Below are 6,000 nucleotides of genomic sequence, written 5' to 3' on the forward strand. Positions count from 1 at the left end.
GGAGGTTTACTGCTTTCTTCTATATCGCAATATCTAACAATATCTGGCAAAATAGTTGTTAGTTTGATAAGCGGGAAAAATCTCAGGGTGGAGGAAATCTCTGGGTTAAGAAGATCTACTGCTTCAGTTCCAAATACAAAACCGCTACATACTGATATAATAACTTTTGGTTAAACATACTAAAAGAGTATTCCATTTCCATCTGGACATTTCTGATTGTGAGAAGAAAGCTCTTCCTTGCAAAGAGCAAAAGTCTTTGTACTAGAAGATAATTCAACGACCTCAGTTCTGCCGCTTGGAACCACAGAGAAAAGTGCAATCTTTTTGGTTGAAAGCTCTTCACAGTATATCCATGTGACAACATACAGTCCCCTGAACCTCCCGTTCTTTTTTGAAGTACATATTTTATTTTATTTTCATTATTCTTTTTTTTTATTGAAGTATACCTGACACACAATGTTGCTTTAGTTTCAGGTATACAACATAGTGATTCAACAAGTTGATATGTTATTCTACGCTCACAACCAGTGTAGATACCATCTGTGACCTTGCAACACTATTACACTGACTATATCCCGTATGCTGTTCTTTTGTTCTCACGACATTCATTCCGTAACTGAAAGCCTGTATCTCCCACACCCTTTCATCCATTTTTTTCCATTCCACTGTTTCCCTCACCCCTGGAAACCATCAGTTTGTTCTCTGTATTTCTGGGCCCGTTTCTGCTTTTTATTTACGTATTCATTTGTTTTGTCTTTTAGATTCCACATGTAAGTGAAATCATACAGCATTTCTCTTTCTCCATCTGACTTATTCCAGTCAGTATAACATCCTATAGATCCATTCATGTTTTTGCAAATGGCAAGATGTCACTCTTTTTTTATGGCTAGTAATATTCCATTTTCTATATATGCCACATCTTTTTATCCCATTCATTCATCTATCAATGGACCCTAGGTTGCTTCCATATCTTGGCTATTGTAAATAATTGTAAATATTGTAAATATTGTAAATAATGCCTAATTGGCTTAGTTGGTTAAGAATCTGGCTCTTGACCTCAGCTTAGGTCATTATCTTAGGGTGATAAGTTCAAGTCCCATATTAGACTCTCTGCTGGGCATGAAACCAACTTAAAAAGTAAAAAGTAATGCAGCAATAAACATAGGGGTGCATATATCTTTTTAAACTAGTGTTTTTGCTTTCTTTGGGTAAATTCCTAGTAGTGACATTACTGGATCATATGGTATTTCTATTTTTAGTTCTTTGAAAAACCTCTATACCATTTTCCATAGTGGCTATACCAATTTATATTCCCACCAATAGTGCACAAGGGCTGAACCTTCTATTCTTTAAAATAAATCATCTTAGTTTCTTAAACTGGTCATCAAATTATTTGGTTTCTATCCCTTTACCTCTTGGTGTTTCTTCTCTGGTCATACTCCAATTTATTTGTATCTCTTAAAATATGATGCTCACCTAAGGTAAACTATGGACTTTGGGTGATTATGATGTGTCAATGCAGGTTTATCATTTGTAACAAATGTACCACCCTAGTGGAGGATGTTAATAATGGGGGAGGCTATGCATGTGTAGGGGCACAGGGCATACGGGAAATCAGTGTACCTTCTCAGTTTTGCTGTGAACCTAACTCTTCTAAGAAAATAAAGTCTTAAAAAATATGATGCTCAGATATGAATATTATTATACTTGGATTTATAGAGTATATTCAGGCTTAGTCATTTTATAGACTGTAAGTTTATAAGTCAGCCTTCTACATGATTAGCTGTGGTCTATGGGCTCCTTTGTTTGTTTAAGCTTACCTATCTTGTTAATTGCATAAATACACTTTTTCACCATCCATCAGTTAAAACGTGTACACACATGTACAACACACACCCAAACTCTACGGATGGATAGGACAATTTGCCATACAGCAGGCTCAAATCCAAGAAAGTTTTTAAAGTATACCTTAAATGACTTTTATACCAAATCCACTTCAGGTAAATTCTCTTACTGATTAAATTCAACATTTATGTAAGAGAAGACATCAGATGACATGCAGCTAATGCCAGAAATGGGTAAGCCTATTCATTAGGAATGCCTCAACATTCTTCTTGAGGCATCCTCAAAGGTTACACTTTAATAAGAAACAGAAATTTAAGAGAAGAAAAAAGTGTTACAATGACTTAATACTGATATATGATTAAAGAGTTGTGCTGATTCAGGATTTGAGGAGAATATTCTTGTTTTGCAAATTTTAGGTCTGTGTTTTCTTTTTATACATGGCAACTTCTGATAAGTAAAACTTAACTAGCTAAGAAAGCTTATCATTCTGGAAACAAGAACGTTTACTTAAAGTCTGAAATGGAATAGGTGGGTTTCATTACATAGAGGTCTCAATGGTGTACGTATAATAAAACCCATATTAAAAATAGAAAAGGAGGTGAGCATAGTCATTAAAGCACAATGTATGAAAGTATTTAATAAATACTGGCTTATCCAAATAGTAAAAAAAAAAAAAAAAAAGTGGAGAAGGGCTCTGAGAGTGAAGGAAAGTGCTTTACATCAGTGTAAATTCAACTACTCACCTGACATGTAAGAGAAAACAAGGCTGGATAAGATTAGGCCAGAAAAAGTGCAAATAGAAATTGAATTAATAACTTTTGAAGGAACAACAACAACAAAAATATATAGCCGTGGAGGGAACAAGCTGTGCAGTGAATAAATTTAACTGTAGAGGTTGGTGGTTCTTGGATTTCAGTGAGACCCACCCTGTTCATGGCCAGAAACAAGATTTATTTATAGATTCTTATGTCGAGATATCAGAAGTATAAATACTATAGTAGGTACAATCAAAATATTAATAGGACCTGGAGGTGGGCACCTGCCAATACAGAGTCCATAGGATGCTCTAATTTCACTGCCTTTGTCCTTAAGATAGTCCCAGAAAATAGGAAACGGTGCCTATAATTTCATGAGAAGAAAAAATCACACCAAAATTATGGCCACTATATTCACAGTTTGATGTAGAAGTCAGATTTTTCCATTCTGATCCCAATGAAATGAGGAATAGGAGAAAATCCTATTCTATTGCTCATATAATGGAGAACTAGTACTTCTAATTATCTCACTCAAAATAAATCAATACAGGCTTGCAGAAGTAGCATTTTCAGAACAACTGGGTATAATGATAATGGTAACAGTGATTATATCAATAGTCATAGTAATTTTAACTTATTACTTATTTCATAAGTTTAAAAGCTTATTTGCAATTTAAAGATACAAAAGGCATTATATTAAACACTTACAGTGAGGACCAGTTTATGAAGTTAGACCTCAGGGGGCAGCAAGAGTGAGAAAGAAGGTACAATGTAAAGACTAGACAGAAAGGCAAATGAAAACAGCAGGAGAAGATTGCCTGGAAATATTTATTTGTCCATCCATCAACGATGAAAATAGAGGGAAGGGGAAAAAAAGAGTGGTCTTAAATGAAAATAAACAAACAAAAACAAAACAAATCACACACACACACACACACACACACACACACACCAAAAAAATCTAAGTTATTCCTTTCTCAAAGTGTTGAGATTTTGAATAGAGCAACAGTTTAGTTGAAACTGTTTCTCACATCACAAAATGTTTTTGAGTAGCAAGGGGAAGAAAAGCTTTAAAAATGCATTAGTTTGTCTATGTTAAATAGCTGAACTGCTTAATTTTAAATCAGGATATGTTATCACTAAACACTGACATTTCAACTTTATTTAATGTACAAATGGAGGTGTGCTGGTATACAAGCTAAACAATGAAAAAGCATTGTATTAAAACATTTTTAGGTTTAAGTGGTGACAGCCCATCTCAAACCAGTATGTGTAAAAGGGGGAAGGGGGTGTGGGGAACAGTGCTTTTGTCTCAGGCCCACCACAGTCTCCATGGGCTCAAACATTGCATTGCCTCTGCATTGGTTTTATTGGGTAGCAAGTTAGCCATGGCCAGTTTAAAATTTTTCTCATTCACTCCACCTACTATCCGTGTAAGGAGCCTCTCCTTCTGATAGTTTGAGGAAACTAATAGGGAAGGCTTTGATTAGCTTGGCTTGTATCATCCATCAGTCCATCTCCCGGTTACTGGAGCCAGGAGATTGAAGTGCTGATTCAAGGGTCTCCCTGCAGCCATGTGGAGTGAGAATGGAACAGGGAGGTCTAGATGCTAACTGGACAAAAAACAAGTGTCCCCTAAGATATCTCATAGTTATGAGAGTTCTACATGTAAGATCTGAGTTAAGTCTTCACTCTACTGATTACTATCTGGTAACTAGTTACCCAGTCACATTAACTTCAGTTTCCTCTGAGGTAGAAACATAGACAGTTGTTCTCACAAGATGAAAGACTATTCTGTTCATTGAATGACAATCCCAAGACAAAGACTTTCCTAGTTTTACTTCTACCTTACTAGCTACCCTATCTTGTCTTCTGCTGCAACTTTTCTCATAGCTGGGTCTCTGAATTTGGAGCTGATTAGCACTCTGCCCTGTATCCATCTCCTGCCCTTCTCCATCGACATCTCTTTCTATTTTTTTTAATGTTTATTTGTTTTTGAGAGAGACACAGCACAAACAGGAGAGGGGGAGCGTGAGAGGGAGACACAGAATCCAAAGCAGGCTCTAGTCTCTGAGCTGTCAGCCCAGAACCCGACATGGGGCTCGAACTCATGAACCACGAGATCATGACCTGAGCTGAAGTCAGACACTTAACCAGCTAAGCCACCCAGGCGCCCCTCAACAATGTCCCTTTAAATGATTTCATCCTCTCTCATGGTTTTAGATATCATCTCTATGTCCAGTATACATACCTATATCCAATTCTGACCTCTCCTTGCAACTCCAGACTCCTATATCCAAATATCTACATGAATATTCCATATGAATATTTAATAGACCCAAAAAGAACTTTTGATATCATAGACTCTCAATCCCACTTCCTCCCCCCGTTGTCTGTTGCATCTGACCATTTCTATCCCTCACCCACACTGGCTCATTCTCGCCTTAGGGGTTTTGTTCCAGCCACTCCTTTTGCCTGCTCCTCCCCTTCATCTCATCAAGACTGATTCTTATAGTCAGCTCTAAGTCTAAATATCACCCACATAAAATGTTGTTATCTAGGAAAAACTCTCTTGTTATTTCTCTACCATATACTCAACACTTCTGATCTCCAAATGTGTGTGGGTTTTTCTCCACATGAAGCAATTCTCCAATTCTGACCAATACCAACTACATGTCCTAAATTCATTCAGTTCTGACACTACCCACTTAGAGTTAGCATTAGATCCCACAAATTAGGGGCTCAGTCCTGTAAGAGGCGCCCAACTCAGACTTCAGATGCCAATCACAAGTCTATGTTGTTTACCGGCGCTTCTGAGTGGCTAGAAGTCGGATGCTCCCACATGATGAGAGAAAAACTTTCTAAAAGCCTGAAATATGGGGGAAGCCATTTAGATTTCTTTCTAAGTCAGTATGACTTAGGTAAACTTTGTTTAAACCAAAAGCCTAATTTATGGTCCACCTAGCATACACTGTATGTCTGCCTTTGAGCAGCCTAAAGAAAACTATCTTGTCCTTAAGATACCCATCAGTGTTCCTACTACTCCCCGTATTCCTTCACGTTAAAACTCGGGATTCCTGAACATCCAATGGAAAAAAGACAGTCTCTTTAACAAATGGTGCTGGGAGAACTGGACAGCAACATGCAGAAGGTTGAAACTAGACCACTTTCTCACACCATTCACAAAAATAAACTCAAAATGGATAAAGGACCTGAATGTGAGACAGGAAACCATCAAAACCTTAGAGGAGAAAGCAGGAAAAGACCTCTCTGACCTCAGCCGTAGCAATCTCTTACTCGACACATCCCCAAAGGCAAGGGAATTAAAAGCAAAAGTGAATTACTGGGACCTTATGAAGATAAAAAGCTTCTGCACAGCAAAGGAAACAACCAACAAAAC

This window comes from Herpailurus yagouaroundi, unplaced genomic scaffold (assembly GCF_014898765.1).
Source record: "Herpailurus yagouaroundi ecotype Mexico unplaced genomic scaffold, PumYag 162, whole genome shotgun sequence".
NCBI classification, from domain to species: domain Eukaryota; kingdom Metazoa; phylum Chordata; class Mammalia; order Carnivora; family Felidae; genus Herpailurus; species Herpailurus yagouaroundi.